The sequence below is a fragment of the Rhinopithecus roxellana genome, chromosome 22 (assembly GCF_007565055.1).
Source record: "Rhinopithecus roxellana isolate Shanxi Qingling chromosome 22, ASM756505v1, whole genome shotgun sequence".
Taxonomy (NCBI): domain Eukaryota; kingdom Metazoa; phylum Chordata; class Mammalia; order Primates; family Cercopithecidae; genus Rhinopithecus; species Rhinopithecus roxellana.
The window spans coordinates 8,449,730-8,472,730 of NC_044570.1; the positions used below are offsets into that span (position 1 = coordinate 8,449,730).

The window sequence follows — 23,001 nt, forward strand, 5'->3', positions numbered from 1 at the left end:
TAACATATGCTAGAGCTCAGTCTAATCTGAATTCTTTTTTTCATCTGACCTTTTTATTTTTTCTTTCTCAAACACTAACTGATTTAAAAAATTCTGTTTGAGAACCAAGTAATCTGTTTCCATTTAAGAAGGCTACAGATAAATGTTATATTCCATTTGAAATGACAGCTTCACTCACTTTATACTTTTTGACACATGACTATTTTAGTTTCCTGTTAAAGAGACAGGTTAAATTCATCCTTTTGGGAGCCACTGATTAAAATGTTTGCAAGTTCATTATGGTTTTAAAATTTGTTTAGTTGTGGTAAAAATACACAAAAGTGTGTTTCTGTGTATATGTGTCTGTAGGGTCTCACTTTGTCACCCTGGCTGGAGTGCAGTGGTGTAATGTCAGCTCCTGCAACCTCCGCCTTCCAGATTCAAGTGACCTTCCCACCTCAGTCTCCGAAGTAGCTGGGGACCACAGGCCCACACCACCATGCCTAATTTTTTGTATTTTTTATAGAGATGGAGTTTTGCTGTGTTGTGCAGGCTGGCCTCGAACTCCTGGGCTCAAGTGATCCATCTGCCTCAGTGTCCCAGGGTGCTGTAATTATATGCATGAGCCACCATGCCTGGCCTATGTTTGTGTTTAAGGTCTGAGAATATTAATAGAGCAAAGGAAACATACCAGTATTCCAGTGACCAGTGTGTGCATCTATTCCCACTGTGTGATTATACTGTTTTTGACAAGCCTGCATGTATGGCTTTACCTATATTTGAATATATGAATTCATACAGTGTAAGTGTACAGCACTGTGCTCGCTTTAGTGGCACAGAGAGGTTAAGTTATTGACTAGGGACCCATAATCCTCAGCAAGAAATCCTGGGATTTAGCCAAGGACAGCCTCACTCCAGGATCATGCTGCTGCTTAGAGTTTGCTTGGATTGTTAGAGCATAATTTCTGGAAAACAAGGCCATGCTGGAATCTAGAGGAGAGAAAGATGACTCACACTGGGTATGAGGACAGTGTGGTTGAGATGTGCAAACAAAATACAGGTAAGATAAAAGAAAATGCAAACTAGTAGAAGATTAAATTAGGCTTTTGTTTGTTCTTATTTTTTTATTTTAAGATAGGTCATGTGGTATAACAGTAAGCTAATGGAATTTAGGGTCACACCACCTGGGATCATTCTTGGATTCTGACCTCCCTCACCATGTATCCAGAGGCCAGCTTGTCCTTGAGGTATCTAGGGACAGTGATGCAATGGAGTTCAGGGTGTTAATGAAGACTAAACTCATGTAACGTGAAGCAAGACATGTGTGTCTTTGTACCATGACGTACTTGGACATACATATTCCTGATCTGGTAAGAACTGATTATGTTTTTTGTGACCTCTGCATTCCACACCCAGACTCTGAAGTCAAAGGGGACAATCAGAGCCCTTAGTAGTTGGGAAATTCTGATCACCAGTCAGCACAAATATTTGACTATTGGAAATCTTTTAAATGGTGAGCTCTCTTTTTCTCTTTTGAGATTCGGTAGCCCTTTCTGATAGTAGACACAGAAGTCTTTTTGACAGATTGACAGAGGTAATGTGAGGCTCTGCACTGGCTGTCACTTCATGCAGTGCCCTGTCCTTCCATGGCCTGTTCTGTTAGTTTATAGAGGTCAGTAATACCTGCCCATCTCAGAGGGTTTACATCCAAGTGTTTCCTTGTAGTAGAAGTGGTTTTTAATGAAACAATAGATTTCTTGGTTTTGCTTCAAGTGAAATGTCTGAAGTGTTTGCTTTCCCAGTGATTTTATGGTATAAACTGCTTTTTTGTGTCCATGGCCCACGAGCATAAAGCAGCGTCGTTGCTGTTCAGGCAAATAAAAGCCAGATAAAAGAAAACTTCACTGTTTAGCCATCTTATCAGAGAGAGCCAAACTGCCTATCTTCCTGGGCTCTGGTTTTTTTAGGGGATCACGTGTCACACAGGCCACTGAGCACTCAGAATTCTTACAAGGGTGGCAATGCTTATTTTATAAATTGAAAAATTCTTCTAATCAACAGTTGTGATTACACAAAAATAGGCCTGATGTAAGTCTCAACACTTTTAAAAAGCACTGTAGGCCGGGCGCGGTGGCTCAAGCCTGTAATCCCAGCACTTTGGGAGGCCGAGACAGGCAGATCACGAGGTCAGGAGATCGAGACCATCCTGGCTAATATGGTGAAACCCCGTCTCTACTAAAAAATACAAAAAACTAGCCGGGCGACGAGGCGGACGCCTGTAGTCCCAGCTACTCAGGAGGCTGAGGCAGGAGAATGGCGTAAACCCGGGAGGCGGAGCTTACAGTGAGCTGAGATCCGGCCACTGCACTCCAGCCTGGACGACAGACCAAGACTCCATCTCACAAAAAAAAAAAAAAAAAAGAATAGTTGCTAGTGGTTTTGCAGGTTTCCAGTAGTTGTAATGCAATTAGGGAAGCTTTGACATATCAAAGGCAGGAGCCACCAATATAGAACAGATTTTAATAAGAATTAGGGTATCTGGGAATTACATGGGAGGAAAATTAACTGAATTCCACAGGTAAAAGTTGAAATTCATTTATTCCTCCAACCATGCACTCTGTTGCTTTCTTGGTGAGAGGAATGACTGACCTGTTTGGTCTTCATGGAGCTTGGTCTTCTCATCTATAAATAAGATAGTAAGTGTTGATCTAAGAATATATGAGTCTAAATTTTACATAATAGGAAACATGCATACATGAGCGAAAAGCAGAACCCTCTGATGACTCAGTCTTATTCCAGCTACAATTTTGTAGACACCATGGACTTACTGTAGGAAAGCAAGTATCTTAGAAAATCCTAAAATTGGCTGGGCATGGTGGCTCATGCCTGTAATCCCAGCACTTTGGGAGGCCGAGGTGGGCAGATCACCTGACGTTAGGAGTTTGAGGCCAACCTGACCGACATGTAGAAACCCTGTTTCTACTGAAAATACAGAATTAGTCAGGCATGGTGGCGCGTGCCTGTAATCCTAGCTACTTGAGAGACTGAGACAGGAGAATGGCTTGAACCCAGGAGGTGGAGGTTGCGGTGAGCTGAGATTGTGCCATTGCATTCCAGCCTGGGCAACGAGCAAAACGCCAGTCTCAAATAAACCAACAACAACAGAAAGAAAATCCTAAAATTAATGGAGCATGGTGGTTTGAAGGTACAGTCCAAGTGACTCCATAAATTTCAGACCATCTAAAAGGGCTAAAGATTAACAAAATGAAGGGCTTAGAGTGATTTGTGATGGGTACTTTCTGTATGTGCAACTTATGTTTAAATGTCCATTATGTCCATATATGTCGATTGTATTCATTGCATTGTGTATATGCAAATTATATCCATATTTCAAAGACTTCCCCAATAATTGTGTTTCAGTTTCCCAATTACTTTTTATTCTTCTTGTCCTGCTTCAATCTAAATTAGTTTAAACTGTGAATTGCTTTGGTCTAAAATGATGAAAGCACTCAAAATGAAGGCAGACCTTGGAGTTCAGATTCTACTACTTGTTAGCTGTGAAACCAGTCTACATTGTTCACTTACACTCTTAAGAAAGCAGCCTTTTATACAAAATGAAAACAAATGGGACTGATGTGATGGTTAAGTTATTTAATGGATATAATAAACACTTACATGAAAAAAATGAGAATGTGAAAAAATTATTGAGTATAGATGAGGCATAACCATCCTTGCTCTTCAAGAATTATAGCATTAAAACTATAATGGCTATAATTATATTTATATATATATATAAATATATATATATAAAATTATATAAAAAATTATAATGGCTGGGCATGATGACTCATGCTTACAATCCCAGCACTTTGGGAAGCTGAGACAGGTGAATCAGTTGAGGTCAGGAATTCAAGACCAGCCTGGCCAACATGGTGAAACCCCGTCTCTGCTAATAATACAAAAATTAACTGGGAGTGGTAGTTGTAAAGGTAAACTGAGACTAGAGCTGAACCAGGAACGAAGACACAAGGCAAATGGCAGTGAGAATATCCTTTTATTAGGGCTTGCGGGCGAGATTCCTCGGTCCAAAGCCATGGGCCGAGGAAGTTGCACTGAGGGAGGATGTTAGGGGCTTTTTACAGCCCGAGAGGTAGGGAAGCTGGTTGTGCAAACAGGGCCTGGGGAGTCTTGAAACTACTAGGGCAGGAGTTGAGTAAGGGTCATGACAAAGGGGTCTTTGGAAACTGTTATCCAAAGCTGCTGTTTACAAACTTGTGGAATGCAGGTGAACTGCAGGTCATGGGGGGGTGTGGTTGCCCAACGAGCACTCTGACGCGTGTAAGTCTGCCGGTGTGTACAAGGGTGAAGGGAGTCTTTAACAAAAGGCCTGCTATGCCGGGTAATGCCGCCATGTCAGGTCTAGATTCCTGCCTAACAGTAGTGGGTGCCTGTAATCACACCTACTCCGGAGACTGGAGTAGGAGACTCACTTGAGCCCAGATGGTAGAGGTTGCAGTGAGCAGAGATCGTGCCACTGCACACTCCAGCCTGGGTAACAGAGTAACACTGTGTCTGAAGGAAAAAAAAAAAAAAAAAAAGAGTCACTATGTAGTTCTCACGACTCAATTAAAATACTATAGTTAGGATGCTTTGTTTGTGTTAAAACTAAGAATACACTTGTACAGAACTTGTGGAAGAAGCTTGGAACAGAGGCTGCACGTGCATTAAGACTGAGAGGACTTGCAAAGAGTTAGAAGACTTTTAATATTTTACTTCTACATCAAGGTTTCTTAACTATGGCACTGTAGACATGTAGGGCTGGAGAACTCTCTGTGGTGGGGCCATGCTATGCACCGGGGGAGGTCCAGCAGCATCTCTGCGTTCCTTCCTGGATGCCAGCAACACCCTCACCATATGATGACCACCAAAAGTGTCTCCAGACATTGCCCACTGTCCCCTTGGAGGGCAGCATGACGCCAATTGAGAACCACCTAAAGTTTCCCCAGTGAAATTGCATTACTTCTCTAATTTTAATAGCAACTTAAAAAATTACAGATGTCATTTTTAAACCAACAAGATTAGTCTGTGTCTGGACAGGGAGGGAGAGGACAAAGACGACTAAGATGGCGCATTTCCGGGTTCTTCATCACCAACTTAGGGGCGTGCTGGAAAATGCAGCCCGGCCCGGGAAAAATACAGACCAACTGAGCAGGTGCAACGTGCCCTCAATTTGAGGAAACTGAAACTTACCTGGCCAGGCCTATGGAGACGCCCCTATCACGCCCTTGTCCTGCCCACTGCCCTCCCCCTTCCAGCACCAATGCATGCAAGTCCGCTGCTGGCAGGAGCCGGGGTGACTTCTTCGGCCCCCGCATTCATGGACCTGAGAACCTCACCAAAGAGTCCCGGCGCGGCTTTCCTGGCCCCATACCTGAGGACCAGTGAACCTCACCCTTTCCACCTTCACATTGGCTAGCTAATAAAATTTCTTTTTTACCTTGCCTACTTGCCTCTTCTCTGGCGCCTGCACCGGTGGTCACATAAAACAAATCAGTCTGTCCAGTTTTACGTATTGAAGAGTTGGATGTTTTTATGAGGCCTTTTGTACTTGGTGTTCTGAAAGCACCAGCTTAACAAAAAGTGATGTTGCATGACTGTCCCAACGACTCCTGGCAGCAGCTATGAAAGCGTCCCAGGAACCAAAAGCCAGCCTGATGTTGCCCTCACGTACCTGTGACTCTTTCAGTGTGGCGATTCTAAGTAATGAAGCACTTAGGTGTGCTACTTCTGGGATAAAGCACTTCTGCATGTTAGTTGATGATATCAGTAGGTTATCTATTCTGATTTAGTAATGCATTATGAATGCACAGCTTAATCAGTTGAATATGATTTAGCTCCAAGGCACTGATCAGCAAACTAGTGCACATAAGCCAACTGGCCTGCAGGTTGTTTTTGTAGATAGTTTTATTACAACACACATACATCTGTTTACATAAACACATCTATCTGTTTACATATTGCCAGTGGTTTCCAGGTGGAGTTAAATACGACAACATAGACAGTGAGGGTTAAGGCTGAGGAGGTCGCAGATGGAGATGAGGAACTTACTGGGACCTGGAGCAAAGGTCACTTTTGTTATGCATCAGCAAGGAGGTTGGAGGCCTTGTGCTTCTGCCCTAGGGATCTGTGGAACTTTGAACTTAAGAGTGATGATTTAGAGTATCAGGTGAAAAAATCTGTAAGTAGCAAAGCATACAAGATGTGGTCTGTCTGCTTCTAAAAGGCTATGCTCATATGCATAAGCAAAAAACCACTTGAAACTGGAACGTATATTTTGAAAGGAAGGAGAGTGTAAAAGGTTTGAAAATTTGCAACCTTGCCATGTGGTAAAAAAGAAAAGACTATTTTCTAGGGAGAAATTCAGGCATGCTGCAGAAATTTGAGTAACTAAAAGGAAGACAAGGGTTGATAACCAAGACAATGGGGAAAATTCTATTAATAGGTACAGTCCAAGTAACTGCATAAATTTCAGACCAATTAAAAGTTTTAAAGATTAATAAAATGAAGAGCTTGTAATGATTTGTGATGGGTACATTATGTATAAGCATATTGTTTATAAGACTTTCCCAATAATTGTGTTTCAGTTGCCTAATTTCTGTTTATTCTCACTGTGCAGAAGTAAGTTACTACCAGCTCCAGTATAAATTAGTGTAAATTGTGAATTGCTTTGATCTAACATGAAAAGAGCACTCAACATGAAGCTCCTTAAAACATTTCAGATACCTTCATGATAGCCCCTCCTATTACATACTGAATCCTAGGAGGGAAAAATGATCTCCTGGGCCAGGCCCAAGGCCTTGCTGCCCTGCACAACCTCAGGACGCTGCTTCATGCATGCCAGCTGCTCTGGCTCTGACTCCAGCTGCACCCTTGGCTCAGAGGACCCTGGTACGGCTCAGGACACTGCTTCAGAACCTTCAGGCTGTAAGCCTGTGGCTTCTACATGATGTTAAGCCTGCAGGTGCATTGAGCACAAGAGTTGAAGCTTGGTAGCCTCTGCCTAGATTCAGAGGATATACAGAAAAAGCCTGGGTGTCCAGACATAAGCCTGCTGCAGGAACAGAACTGTCATGGAGAACCTCTGCTAGGGCATTGCAAAGGGCAAATGTGGGATTGGAGCCCTGATACAGAGTCCTCACTGGAGCACTGCCTAGTGGAGCTGTGTTAGATACAGTTAGGTTCCCTCTTCAAACAGCTTATCCAGCTTCCCCGTTCTCTGTCCTATAATTCCAAATAACCCCTTGCCTTTCCTGTGCTCCAGTTTGTCTGAATATGCCTAGGTATGCCTGAACTTGCTACAACCCCAGCCTGCATTCCTTTCCTTATTAGGGAATAGGTTACTTTCCTAGTTCCTCTGTAATTGACCTTCCTTCTCTCTCTTCTCACCTTCCTTACCTTATCTAAGAAAGTTTAAATGTTTAGCCAGTTGGGACTAGTTTAGACTGTGTGGCCCAACCCTGGCCAATAGGGGAAAGACACAGAGAAGCACAAGCTGCATTAGAGGTAATAAAACCCCTGCTTTCCTTTGTTCTGTGTGCTTTTGCCATTGCTCCATATGCGAGATGCACCCTTCTGCAGAAGTGAATTTTCTTTGTTGACACATTTTTTGTCTAAGTGCTTTTTTCTTTGCATTTCCAAGCTCTTATTCCCAACAAGCTATGAGAAGAGGTGCACCATCCTCCAGACCCCAGAATGGCGGGCATTCAACACCAGCTGGTGAGAGCAACTGCAGGGTCTTTACCTTGCAGCGACAGGAGTGGAGCTGTCCATGGCCTTGGTATCCCACTCCTTGTGCCACTGCACCCAGGATATGAGACGGAGTCAAAGGAGATTCTTGGAGATTCTCCTTAAAATCTAACGATTCCTTGCTGCGTTTTGGACTCTCATGGGGCCTGTTGGCCCTTTCTTTTGGCCAATTTCTCCCTTTTGGAACAGGGATGCCTATATTCACCTAATGCCTATATTCCCATTTTATCTGGGAAGTAACTAATTTGGTTTTGATTTTCCAGGCTTATAGGCAGAGGGACTTGCCTTGTGTCAGATGACACTTTGGATCTTTGAGTTAATGCTAGAATGAGTTGACTTTGGAAGACTATTGGGAAGCCGTAATTGTATGTTACAATGTGAAAAGGGAGGAGCCGGGTGTGGAATGATAGGATTTGAATGTGTGTCCCTGTCCAAATCTCACATTGAATTGTAATCCCCAATTTTGGAGGTGGGGCCTCGTGGGTAATAATTGGATCATGGGGGTAACTTATCATAGTTTAGCAACATCTCTGGTGGTACTGTATACTGAGTGAATTCTGATACGATCTGGTTGTTTGAAAGTGTGTAGCACTTTTCTTGCTCTCTCTGTCCCTCCTGCTTTTCCCATGTGATACGTCCCTGGTTCCACTTCACCTTCTACCATAGTTGTCAAGTTTCGTGAGTCCTCCCCAGAAGCAGAAGCTGTTATGCTTCCTTACAGCCTACAGAGCCTTCAGCCAATTCATTTTTTTTTTAAATAAATTACCCAGTCTCAGGTGTTTCCTTATAGCAATGCTCCTTAGAATGGACTAGTAAAACATAGGACAGCAATTTTTACCATTTAACAAGGCAGACTGTTTTTGAATGAAAAATATTTTAGGTTGTTTCTTGCTTTTAATTTATAGTTTTCTAGTTCACTTATGGCAGATATGCTTATTTTTAAAGAACATTAAAGTTTAGGCCTTTAGAATTTGTTCGTTAAATAGTTATTGATTATTTAAAAAACACAAAACATGTTTTATTTGTCATGATTATAACAGTCAAAGGGAAGGGGTGGGCAACTCTCAGGACCACATAGAAACAGATGTGCTCCTGAGAAGTACGACAGTGGCAAAAAATTACTCTGCTAGATAAAGCGTATTCCAGAAGTGAATGTAAGAAAAAGCTGAAATGGTAACATATGAGGAAATAATGAATGCATTATGATTTGGTAACATACAGGAAATAATGAATGCATTGTGACTTTTTAGCTCTGCATACCCATTTTCTTATAGTTTGTTGAGGAGAAAGAGAAATGAGGATGATTTTGATTCCCAGTGGAAAAGGTTCCTGCAGAACTGCCCTGCCTTTTGACACTATTATGGTATTAAAAGTCCCCTGTAATTTTATAAGTCTTTACCATCTTGGCACACTTGCATTCATTTTAGTCAAGTACAGTCACCTTTAGATTTCAGGCTTGCAGAGTCTTTAAAAAATGCACATTGGAGAACACATAGTCTTCTAACAGTAAAATCTCGGCTTATTAGACTGTTTAGTGACTGGGGTATTCAGAGTCAGTTAGAAAAGTGTCGTTAGAATTTCAGCATATGGAGATGTCTTTGATAGAGAAACTTGGGAGAATCAGGCAAACCCTGGCATGCTGAGCATAGAGTGTCCTCATCTGCATGGGCACTTAGACACCTGGACAAATCAATCAGCAGTAAGGCAGGATGGAGGAGTTCACAGAATACATGCTGCCCACTACCCAGAGCTGTGAGGAAATCATGAGGACCAACTGAGCATTTATTGTGCAGATGTGCACATGGTTTCTATGCCCTGGGATGTGTTGTTATGCCCAGACCTTTTATTCCCCGAAGAAGACCACCAGAGACCAGAGTCAAAGCCAGGCGGCAAGGATCTTTAATGCAAGTTCGAACTTGGTCCCTCCGTTTTACAACATACAAGAGGGCCCTGAACAATGCGTGCGCTTGCCTTTTATAGCCTAATGTAAACAGGACTTGTAAAGTTGCAGAGGAACGAGGGAATTCTCTAGGTTACAGCATTACAATTGGTTAACATTTTAAGTCTATACATTTAGCAGTTTTTTTATTGGTTCCCGCGCTCTCACAAATGACTGTGCTCTTATCAGGGACTTTCCAGGTGGTGTCTTTCTAAAGTTGAGATATATGGTAGTCTTTGAATTGAGAGATATATGGTGGGGAGACATGTGGTGGGATGAGCCCAGTAAGTTGAGAGATATATGGAGGGATATGTTTATACTGGGCTCAGGAAGTTGAGAGATATATGGCAAGCACTAGTAATTAGAACAGAAAAAGAACAAGACAGGGACTTTCACAATGCTTGTCTATACAACATCTGAAATCTATAGATAACATTATCGGTAAGGTCCGGGGTCAACTTGTTTAACTAGGCTCAAGGCGCCGCCCGGGCTGTCTCCCTTTAGGGTCAACTTTTAGCTAGGCTCAAGGCGCCACCCGGGCTGTCTGCCTGTGGATTTCATTATTTCATTTGATCTCTTTCAGTGGCACTGAAGATGAGGTGGGAAGTTGAAGGGGTGGCCTGCCCCTCCACACCTGTGGACGTTTCTCGTTAGGTGGAATGAGAGACTTGAGAAAAGAAATGAGACACAGAGACAAACTATAGAGAAACAAAAAGTGGGCCCAGTGGACCGGCGCTCAGCATGCAGAGGACCCACGCTGGCACTGGTCTCTGAGTTCCCTCAGTATTTATTGATCATTATCTTTACCATCTTAGAAAAAGGGAAGTGGCAGGATAATAGAATCATCGTAGGGAGAAGGTCAGCAGTAAGATATATGAATAAAGATCTCTGTGACATGAATAAGTTTAAGGAAAAGTGCTGTGTCTTGATATGAATATGCAAACATCTCCATAAACCTTTTTAGTGCATAAAGAGCAGCATTGCTAGGCCGGGTGCGGTGGCTCAAGCCTGTAATCCCAGCACTTTGGGAGGCCAAGGCGGGCGGATCACAAGGTCAGGAGATCGAGACCATCCTGGCTAACACGGTGAAACCCTGTCTCTACTAAAAATACCAAAAAAAAACCCTAGCTGGGCGAGGTGGCGGGCGCCTGTAGTCCCAGCTACGCAGGAGGCTGAGGCAGAAGAATGGCATAAACCCAGGAGACGGAGCTTGCAGTGAGCCGAGATCGCGCCACTGCACTCTAGCCTGGGTGACAGAGCAAGACTCAATATCAAAAAAAAAGAGCAGCATTGCTGCTAGCATGTCCCACCTTTCACCCTAAGGTGGTTTTCTCCCATTTTAGTAAATAGAAGATAGTCAGGTTTTACAATGAGATGTTTTATTGCCCAGGGACATGCAGGAGACAGATGCTTTTCTCTCCTCAACTGCCAAGAGGCCTTCTTTCCTCCTATACTAGTCCTCCTCAGCACAGACCCTTCACGGGTATGTCAGGCTGGGGGACGATCAGGTCTTTCCCTTCTCACGAGGCCACAGTTTAGACTATCACATGGGGAGAAACCTTGGACAATACCTAGCTTTCCTAGGCAGAGGTCCCTGCGACCTTTGGCAGTGTGCGTGTCCCTGGGTACTTGAGATTAAGAGAATGGTGATGACTTTTCACAAGCATACTGCCTTCAGGTACTTGTTTAATAAAGCACACCCTGCACAGCCCAAAATCTGTTAAACCTTGAGTCACCACAGCACATGTCTCTTGTAAGGACAAGGTTGGGGGTAGGGTCACAGATTAACAGCATCTGAAATACAGAACAAAATGGAGTCTCTTATGTCTACTTCTTTCTATATAGACACAGTAACAATCTGATCTCTCTTTTCCCCACAGGAGGTGGGATTCTTGTTAAATCCTACATCTTTGCACTCATGATCCATAATAGCGTATCAAAGCTTTTAGCAAACTGCAGAAAATTAAAAGGTGACAGAACCTCATGGTGACAAGGGCAGACCCTGGAACTAGACTGCAAGCATGCACACCCCAGCTTTGCCAGTCCTCAGCCCTGGGACTTGGACAGGCAGCTGCATGTCAGTGTGTCCATTCTTTCTGTGTGAGAGCAGGACAGTAACAGCACTTCCTCACATGCTGATGTAAGCATGGAAACCACCACTGCTTTAAGACGCAGCACTTAGTGTGCTAATTAGCAGGTATAATATTTAAAATTGTTTATTAGATCAATTAAATAAGTTCCCAGCACTCAGAAAAGAGCCAGGTATGTAACAGGTGCAATATATGTGTTAGCTAGTATTGTAATTTAACAGAGATGGTGAAGGGGTGGCCTGCCCGTCCACACCTGTGGGTGTTTCTCGTTAGGTGGAACGAGAGACTTGAGAAAAGAAATAAAACACAGAAACAAAGTATAGAGAAAGAAAAGCGGGGCCCAGGAGACCGGTGCTCAGCTTACAGAGGACCCACGCTGGCACCGGTCTCTGAGTTCCCTTAGTATTTATTGATAATTATCTTTACCATAAAAAAGAAAAGGGAGTGGCTGGACAACAGGATCATTGTAGGGAGGAAATCAGCAGTAAGATATATGAACAAAAATCCCTGTGACATGATTAAGTTTAAAGGAAAATGCTGTGCTTTGAGATGCATATGCAAACTCTCCATAAACCTTTTAGCAGCATTGCTCCAGCAGGTCCCACCTTATTCCTAAAGGCGGTTTTCTCCTTGCTCAGTAAACAAACCACACAACGGGTTTTACACGGGTGATGGTCCATTGCCCAGGAATGGGCAGGAGACAAATGCTTTTCTCTTACTTGAGATTGAGAGAATGGTGATGACCTTTAACCAGCAAGCAGCCTTTAGGCACTTGTTTAACAAAGCACATCCTGCACAGCCCAAAATGCATTAAGCCTTGAGTCACCACAGCACATGTCTCTTGCAAGGACAAGGTTAGGGGTAGGGTCACAGATTAACAGCATCTCAAATACAGAACAAAATGGAGTCTCTTATGTCTACTTCCTTCTATATGGACACAGTAACAGGCTGATCTCTCTTTCTTTTCCCCATAAGATGGGGTTTTGCTATGTTGCCCAGACTGGTCCTAAACTCCTGACCTCAAGCGGTTTTCCCACCTCAGCCTCCCGAAGTGCTACAATTACGGGCATGAACCACTGTACCCAACCTATTACTATTTTTTAGTAACTTTATTTAACCCACTTTTGCCCATGGTTTTGAAGTGTGGAGCCATTTCTCAGATGACACATGCTAAACTACTGAACAGCTTGAGAAATGTCACTCTGAAGAGCATGCCTTAGCAAACACTCTCCTACTTATTCTAAAACTCCAGTTGATTGGCTTCCAAGTTCATTTGGTTCTCATTTTTCCTAACAAAAACCCTGCAAATCATTACCCCCATTTGATGAGGTGCTGGCTGAGAAGTCTGCTTGCCCAGATATGTTTCCCACCTGCGTGTGACAAGGTGTTAAATTCTGAAAGCTGGGAGTGCTGGCCTCAGCTGAGTGATACCAGCGTGGAGTCTTTCAAGGCTGCAGGCAAGATGTCTGCCCACCTAAGAGGGCTGGAGGGGCTATGTTATGGCACCTGCCTCCCTCCCACCTGTGGCTGCTGAGTTGGTATGGCTGTAGGCAGGCGGCCTCAGTATTGTACTGTACTGGCCTTGCCATGAACACCTGAAGGGATTTTATCATACAAATTTGATTCTGTTTTATCAAGAGATGCCAGTAGCACCTCCACTTCCAGTTGCGAAACCTCAAAATATCTCCGGACATTGCCTAATATCCCCTGGGAGATGGCGGGGGATGCGGGGAGGGGGTGACAGTAGGCATTGTTAATCCTGCTCCAGAACTCTGTATTAAAATACAGAAACGTGATGCCAATCCCATACTTTTATTTAGGATTACATATGTAACACATATGCTTCTGAGTGAGAAAGTAACTTTGTTTGCTCCAAGCAGAAAATGCTGCATCCTATGTTGTCATGGGGGCAAATACTTAGTAAGGATTTGATCCATGTAGAGGAATGCTCAGTCTGCAGTGGCAGCCAGGTAGTGAGCATATGAAGCCCTGCACACAGCATGAGCTTGTCAAACAGACATCGTTTGCCAAACGGGACTCTGGTATGCAGTCATTGCTGTCTTTAGCTCTTAGGCAGGCAGACTCCTGGCTTCTCCTTCTGTGTCCATCCCCTTTGTTGACCACCCTGCTTGCTGACACTGGGCCATCTGCTCCTCTCCCCAGATCCCGGTTCGATCCAGCTTGGCCTCCCTTTGCCCATTCTGTACACCTTTTGTTCTTGGGGAGGAGGAGACTCAGGTAAAGAAGGATAAAGCAAAATGATGTGTTATGCCCAGACCGTTTATTCTCTGAAGAAGACCACCAGAGTCCAGAGTCAAAGCCAAGCGGCAAGGATCTTTACTGCAAGTTCGAACTTGGTCCCTCTGCTCCACAGCATACAAGAGGGCCCCGAACGATGCATGTGCTCGCTTTTTATAGCCCGATGTAAGCAGGATATGTAAGGTTACAGAGAAATAAGGGAATTCTTTGGGTTACAGCGTTACAATTGGTTAACATTTTAGTTATACATTTAGCAGTTTTTTTATTGGTTCCCGCGCTTTCAGTAAAACCACTCCACAAACGGTTGTGACCTTATCGGGGACTCTCCAGGTGGTGTTTTTCTAAAGTTGAGACAAATGGAGGAATGTTTGCACTGGGCCCAGGAAGTTGAGACAAGTGGAGGAATGTTTGCACTGGGCCCAGGAAGTTGAGACAAATGGAGGAATGTCTGCAGTGGGCCCAGGAAGTTGAGACAAATGGAGGAATGTTTGTACTGGGCCCAGGACTGAGATATATAGAGGAATGTGTTTGTACTGGGCCCAGGACTGAGATATATGTTTGATTTCTTATATTTCCCCCTCTCTCAGGTACCTCTGGAGCCAATCTTGGGTCTTATAAGTCTGATTCTGTTTCCGCATTTACAGGTTGGTATTGGGCTCTGAGGACCATGAGCTGTATGGTGTCAAACCTTTTCCTGACAAACTGCAAAATTCAGTTAATAACACAGGGTCCTACGGTAAACAGAAATAGTAGGCTTAGCAGGGGTCCAAGGAAGGGAGCTAACAGAGAAAACATAGAGGAATTCCACGATTGGTTTGCAGCTGAGGCAAATTGCTGTTTCTTCATTTCTATGCTTAACTTGCGTAACTGTTGGACCCGGTTCTCTATAAGCCCTGATTCATTTATGTAAAAACAACCGTCTTCCATCAGGAACATACATGTACCACCTTTTTCAGCAGTGAGTAGGTCTAGGGCCCTCCGGTTCTGCAAGGTTACCTGAGCTAGGGATGTGAGCTGTCTCTGAAGGGAGGCAAGGGACTCAGCTGACTCCTCCATAGCAACGGCAAATTGTTGGTACAACTTGTTGCTTTCTGTGAGGGTGTGACCTAGGGCTCCCCCTGCCAGTCTGGCCGCAATGAGGGATGTGGTGAGGGAGATTCCCACAATGAGGGGGAGAAATATGGCTCGTGCATGTCTCGGTCTAGGGGCTGGGTGAAGAGCAGTGCTAGACCAGTTACCAGTGTACCCCAGGAACTCGCCGGCAGTTAGTAGAGTTAACTGGGGAACTAGTGTGACAGGGGTGACAGGGAGACACAGTAGGTTGGTAACAGAGGGACCAGATATGGTCTTAGATAATGTTCCATTACACCAAAAGAATATGCCCAGTGGGGCCCCTCAGGTTGGTATTAGGGGGCGTTACAGTGATGTTGCAGAGGCTAGAGTTAGTGCCTGAAAAACAGTAGGGAAACTTCTCCTGACTGGGGTTCTGGTACAGTGGCACATTAACAATAGGGGCATTCGAGAGATTCCGAAGGTTGTTAGTTTGGGTAAAGGATTCCCATGGCAGAGGGACAGCTGGTTAGCGGTGGACGCCCTAGGGTTGCACACAGAAAGCAGCCAGACAAGCTGTGAAGTCCTGTAAGGTTAGCAAGTTCTAATCCTTCTTGTAATAATTCTAACCAGGAGAAAGGACGTAAATCTCGTGTGGAGGAATGTGTTTGTACTGGGCCCAGAACTGAGATAATATGTTTGATTTCTTACAGATGCCAGGCAATTCCAATACTAGCCAGATTCCCTAGGACGTGAATGCTCATAGTAGCATGGTGGACCTGAGCCAGCTGGCCATCAGCTGCTGCCTGGAGAAAAACAATGTGGTCCAGCCACACAGTGGCATAGTATTCAGCCATAAAAAGAGTGAAGCCCTGGGTCAGGTGTGGTGACTCAGCCTGTAATCCCAGCACTTTGGGAAGCCGAGGTGGGTGGATTACCAGGTGAGAACAGACCATCCTGGCTAACACAATGAAAACCCGTGTCTGCTAAAAATACAAAAAATTAGCCCAGTGTGGTGGTGGGCGCCTGACGACTAAGCCAGGAGTTCGAGACCAACCTGGACAATATAGTGAGACCCCATCTCTGTTTTTTAAAAACAATAATTTTTTTAAAAGAAAATAATAAAATGGTTAATTTTATATTAAGTTATTTTTATCCCAGCTGTAAACAACAACAACAAAAACCATGTAGGTGAATATCCCCAGGAATGTGTATGTTGGGCCTGTGGAGTGCAGTTCTGGTTTTTCTTATGTGAATCGGTTCTGAAGTCTGCGTCTAAAGGGGAGTCTTTAAAGTTGCTAATTCTTTCCTGATAGTAAAAGAGTATAATTTCTCAAAATGACTGCTTTCAAGGAATGCCCGCTTCTAAATTTGAAAACATAGTATTAGAAAGAAGAGAATCTCAGTGCTTTAGAACATTATTTATTGTATTCAGTTTTAAAATCCCTCATGGTGGTTTTGCAGATCTGCAGAGCAATTCACAAAGCATGATTGAAAAGTAATGTATAGTCTTTATCGTTGAATGGGAACAAACCAGCTGATTTGCATGTAGGATGAAATGTAGCTGAGAGTGCTATTGAGTTTGGACAACATTTGGCTAGACCTTTGTAACTTTCCAGCTCTATGAAACAATAGTTGTGTGAAGAATTAAAAGGTAGAAAATGAATTGTATATGGCTGGCTCACACATGCCTTGGTCTATTTCCAGACACAATGAACAGTGAAATGATGGTTTTGGTGATGCACCAGTTCAAGGAAATATACAAAGACTGCCTACTCATAGATGTAGACACCAGTGGACTGGTATAATGCAAATGCAAACTTGAAGGTATAGAATTAGAAAACATAGGAAAACAACAGCAGAGTGTTCTGTGTCCTTTTCTTTAAAACTATGTCTTGAAATATCTATGCTTCCCCCGAGAACATCTTGGAAGATCGCAGCAAAAATAACTCCAGAGAAAACTGAATTCTAATATCCATGTGAAAATGTTGCGTTTTCTTCTGATTTTTCACAATAAAAGTTCAACAAACCTCATGAAGAAATGACTGTGGTAGAGGGTTTCTGAAATCTACATATTAACATGTGTGATCATCTAGTGAAATATTCTCATTGATTATATATAGTACGTCATTCGTTCATTAAATTAACTAAGTATGTGTCATGTGTCAAGCCTAGACTGTAGAAATGGGACTTGAGGAAGACAGCACTCTTCCTCCTGTTTGGGTAGAAAAGGTGTTATGTGTGTTATGGATGATGTGATGGAAAGAAACACAGGACAGCATGGGAAAATGGGGGTCATTGCCCAGTGATTCTGTATTCTACTTAGGGAATAGACTAAACATCAAAAATACAGTGATTTAAACAAGAAAATGCATTTACCTCTCATGTGTTGGTACAAAGGCAGGCAGTAGTCCCAGAAGAGTAAGTATCAAATCCCCAAGAACCATTGGGGGATCCAGGTTCCTTTTGTGTTACTATCCTGCCTTCCTAAGGGTCAGACAGGCTCTCAAGCAACCCCCATGACCACAAGTTGTGCACATCCTTTCCCAGCTCTTCTCACCTACCATTTTCAAGAACTCTAAAGTAGTGGAACACCTGGGATCTGTTAGTGAGATGTGCTTGTGTGACTAAAAGAAAAAGAGAAGTGTTTTGGGGAGGAGCAGTCCTGGTGGAATCATAGTTTCTAAATCATTTTGCATTTTATCTGATTATAGTGTTTGAATTCAGTTTTTTGAAGAAATGTATGTAGCACCACAAGCTCTATTCTGATCTACTTTCTTTGGAGAAGCAGATACATGCTGTATTGTATCAGCTTAAAGATCCCCTTCAAAACCGTTCCACATTCATCGTGGAGGAATTGTCACTATACATGCGTGGCACACCACGCCAAGAGGGGAGGACCACTGGAAAATTAGAATCCCTTTTGTATTTGTCACATAAGCAGCATTTGGTTGTAAAAATAAAGGGCATGTGGCATTTCTTAAAATCATTTGCGTTTCACACAAATATTTGGCCACATGTAAACTTTCTTGCCATGGCTGTTTTTTGATAATGTTTCTAATTGTGTACTAATAATTTCTAATAATAATAATATTAATGGGAAAATCAGTAATCAACAGGTGTTGGAAGGTCTGATTTCTCATTTTAATTTCATTGTTTCTAGCAATGAATTATTTTTGACATGTTGCATAACCAGAAGAATGTTACTAAGTAAGTCATAATTCTCCTTTTTGGTGTTGATGACATCCAGATGATAATTACACTTAATGAGTTTAACAACACATATACAAGATAATCTAAAATTTCAGGACCCTATTACATGGGTTACCATCTGTTTTGGACCAAAGAATAAGAATTGGATTCCAAGCTTTTTTCTGAACAGCTTGTAATAAGAGCTGTTTGTGAATTAATTACTTCTTGAACTATTGTGGGGTTTAATGTTTTAATTTACAGGCAATTTGGAATTTATGACATCTGCTAATATTTTGATACTTCATGCTATTTACTAATGTTGTCATGAGGCTGTTTTTTCCCCCTGTCTACCAGTTCACTCTAAGGAGAATTGCCCTGTTTTATCTCCACTGCAGATTTTTTTTTCATAATTAAAAGTATCTTTGTTTTATAAACAAAATTAAGCGCCTTTGTGGCTGCTTCCCTGGTGCCCCTTCATTTCTGTTCACAGAGTTACAGATGAATTTAGTTTCACTCTCATTATTTTACTTAAGTGGTTGGTTTTTTACAAATTGTCCTGGTTGTTACTTTTGGTTGGTTTTTGTTTTTGTTTTTCAGTGTACTCTAATGCAGTTGAGAGTCCTCTGAACTTGATTGTAGAACTTTTTTTAAAAATCTCCTTTATTTAAACATTGTAACTATAAACATGACCCAGTGGGAATAATTTACTTGCAGTTCCTGAGAGTACTTCATGAGGTTCCATGTAAGTCTACTAATAACAAACACCACTCATAGCCTCACTGGTGGACTTCAAGTTTGTTAAACCTGGTGCCTTTTTATTACCACTTAAGACTATTTAGAGAAAATGGTGAGCATATTTAATTTTCTTAGTTCTTGAATTTGTAGATGATAGAAGGTAATTTAAATTACCTAGGAGGCTGACCGGGCATGGTGGCTTATGGCTGTAATCCCAGCACTTTGGGAGGCCGACGTGGGTGAATCACTTGAGCCTGAGATTTTGAGACCCTGGATAACACGGTGAAACCCCATCTCTACCAGAAATAGAAAAATTAGCCAGGTGTGGTGGCGGTTGCCTGTAATCCCAGCTACTTAGGAAGCTGAGGCAGGAGAATCGCTTGAACCTAGGAGGTGGAGGTTGCAGTGAGCCGAGACAGCACCACTACACTCTGGCCTGGTTGACAGAGTGAGACTGTCTCTCAAGGAAAAAAAAAAAAGAAAAAGAAAAACTCTCTAGGAGGCTGGATTCATTCACAATCAAATAAATTTTATAAGAAAGCAGGTCAATATCATTAAATGGTTGATGGATATTTATAGTGACTGAAAAATAACAATTTTTGATACAAAGATTATCATTTTATGAGATATAAGTCTGGCTTACTGAAAAATCAGTGCAAATGGAACTCTTGTGAAATACAGATGTGTAAGAACAGTAAATGAGAAGTTGAGATGTCAGTTGGTGCCTTTGTTTTCCTTTATTTTAGAGGAGCTGAAGGAAAAAGATTCTGTTACGGGAAAGCTAGGCTGAACAGTGGGGAACATTTTGCAACAGCATGGTATCTTCTCCCAGTGGTGTGTACAGTTTCATGTATCAATTGCATAAGGCACTATTCCAAACACAACAATAAGGGAATAAGGTTCAAGGAACCTTAATTTATCTTTAAATTTAATTTAATTTAAAACTAATTTAAATATTTACATAATAGCAGTAGCAATAGCTGAGCTAATATTATCTATTTTGAGACTTTCAGAACTTCTACAGACATCATAATGCCTGACCATTTTAATTTCTCCTTTTTTTTTACTTTCCAAATAAAATCCTACAATCTGTGCTATGGACTAACACAGAAATTAAGAACTGATAACATGTGTTAAGTTTGAGTTAGGATGAAAAATAAACCTAAAGGAATGGGGAGGGTGAGAGATAAAAACACCCTAAGGATTTTTAAGTCTTTGTTTTAAACCTTTCCCTTTCTCCCTGGGCTGGTCCCCATAGACGGCGTGCCATTTCTATGACTGGATGCTGAGAAGCCTGCTGGTCCACAGGTTTACACATGAAGTTACCATAAAGGTAAGCAGCCCAGCATGCCATTGGATCCTTGTCCTTGTACCTGAAATGTATTTCAGGAGCAGAACTGCATTTTGCCAAAACAGAATCCCTTCTGTTTTAAATGATGTTTTCCGGGAAAGTAGCACATCTTTCTCCTTGCTGAAATTGAAGGCATTAGAGAGAACATTATTAAATCCTTATGAGCTGCAAAGTCAATTCCAAATGAGGAATTGCCTTTTTACTGCCTTCCGAGAGTTTTGGATCCTAAATGATCAATAACAAACTTTTCTGGGTCTTACCAGGTGAGGATAACTATACCTTCTAAAATCAATCTTTCTTGTGAACATTATAATTATGCAGACTAGTTCATTGTAATTGGGCACACGAGTGCAGATTTTATGTGGCTCCTTTATTTTCATTTTATGCTCTATTAGTTTTTTAATATGATTTGTGTCTGTCTGCATTGATTTGCTAGTTAACTGTGAAACTTACCAGAAAATCATGCAGATTACTGTGTGTAAATCTGGTGAGATGCTGAGGTTTCCTGAGTAGCAAACCAAACAGTTGTATATGCCCAGGTGTCAAAGGTTGAAACCAATACCCAAGCTAAAACTAAGACCTGCACCCCAAAAGTTCTGTAAAAGTTATCCTGTTACCTTTTGGTACATGGGATTAGAGTTTTATTTTATTTAGTTGCTGCTTAATTTTCTGGTTCTTTCTCTGATGTGTTTTTAGTTTTTTTTAAAAAAAAAAACTATAGAAATTTGGTAACTTTAAAGCATAGAGATAGAATTTTGAGGGAGATTTTTGTTTTACTGTTTTGAGGGAACTAACTAGAACCAAAAGGTAGGCTTAAATTTAACTAAAATAGGAAGCTTACTTTGAGGTACTTTTGTTTAAAGCCAGATGTACATATAATGTTTAACAAGTTAAACATGTACAGATATTTCAGTGTTATTTGAGTTAAATATTTGAAGGGTGTCATTTATTAATTAATAAAAACAAAACTTGTAATATATTAGTGAATTTGAATTTTTTGATTGGCTCTTTCACTCAGCATAATGTTTTCGAGGTTCATGTGCATTGTGGCATGCGTCATTCCTTTTTACTTTAGAATAATATCTTGTTTGGATAGATCATGAACAGAACGTATTTTATCCATGCATCATTTGATGGAAATTGGGGTTATATTTCCCTTTGGGCTATTGTGAAAAAGATGTCATGAATACACATATACAAGTTTTTTGTGGACTTATGTTTCATTTCTCTGTGGCATTTACTTAGAAGTGGGTCATTTGGTACCTCTGTTGAACATTTTGAGGAACTATTGTTATGTTCCTCAAAACATAAAGTCTTCAAAGTGGCTGTTATGTCTGTCAGTATGTTTTGAAATGCCGTTGAACCATATTCTAAATGTCAGAGGGATGATGGGAGAGGGGACTTTTCTCTCATCAGTGTTTTGAGTAGGTATTATTTTAGTCTTTGGGAACATAATCTTCAGTTTAATTGAATCTAGCATACATTCAGTTTCTCCTGTGTGTGAGGGGTCTGTGTTTGGCCTTATAAATGACTAAGTATTTTTGTGGCCTTTGATACCTCAGGCAGTTTATAAATGCAGGTGGTAATTTGGGATTATCCTGAAAAAGGGCACTCTGTTGCTATTGTTCATCACTAAGGCTGGGAGTAACCTAACATACTATTTCTGCCTGTGTTCGGTACTGTAGCTCAGAAAGTGAAGGCTTATAATTGTTTCCTTGAGGGGTGTGTGGTTTCAACACATGTCTTCCTTTCAAAGGCATTCATAACAGACATTGGTAATTATGTTTGCTTGAATCTTGATAAGATTATGAGGAATGTTCACATTAGGGGGCTGATTTGCTTTTTCTAAAGACCACCAGAGCGGTCACAAAAGAACCAGCGGGTAGGCAAGGGTAGGAGCAAAACTGCAAATTTATTTTGGTCACCTAGCCTCAGGGGAAGAAGGTGGGTAGGGAGAGGTCTGTCGACCTCGGGCAAAGAAGGCCGACAGAGTCCCCCGGTGGGGCTCTTGGGCGGAGTTCCTGATGCAGTCCCGACATCCCGACAGGAGTGGGGCTGGGAAGTCCACCCCTGGCATCAGTCCGGAGGGGCTTTTCTAGGAGTGGGAGGGCAATAGGTGGGGCACGGGCGTTTGGGGGAGGGGCGTTCCGCAGGTGCCACCAGGTAAATCTTAGTCTCTTCCGATTGACGTCACCTGGTGCATGCCCCGTTGGTCTGCACCTTCCCTGGCGCCGCCTGCATTTTCGCGCACACCGGAAAGTGCGCCATCCTGCCTCCGTTTGTCCAAACAGGGGCATTCAACGTTGAGATTCTTGTAAAGGTAAATTGAGGCTGGAGCCAAACCGGGAACGAAGACACAAGGCAAATGGCAGTGAGAATAGCCTTTATTAGGACTCACCGGCGAGGTTTCCCGCTCCAAAGGCGTGGGCAGAGGAAGTGGCGCTGAGGGAGGAGGGTAGGGGCTTTTTATAGCCTGAGAGGTAGGGAAGCTGGTTGTGCAAACAGGGACTGGGGGGTCTTGAAACTACTAGGGCAGGAGTTGAGTAAGGGTCATGAGGAAGGGGTCTTTGGAAACTGTCAACTGAAACTGCTGTTTACGA

The 23,001-nt window shown here is 42.3% G+C and overlaps 1 protein-coding gene across 7 annotated transcripts in view; it reads left to right on the forward strand.

The window, feature by feature from the left end:
• Positions 1-23,001, forward strand: part of TBL1Y (transducin beta like 1 Y-linked) — a 212,005-nt gene that overhangs the window by 114,266 nt on the left and 74,738 nt on the right. For 6 of the 7 annotated variants that reach the window (XM_030926290.1, XM_030926289.1, XM_030926283.1 and 3 more), the window contains one exon: positions 20,309-20,383. The exons of the other annotated variant lie outside the window; for it this stretch is intronic. The gene's annotated coding sequence lies outside the window, so the exon portion shown is untranslated. The remainder of the gene's footprint in view (positions 1-20,308; positions 20,384-23,001) is intronic. 7 annotated transcript variants of the gene reach the window in all.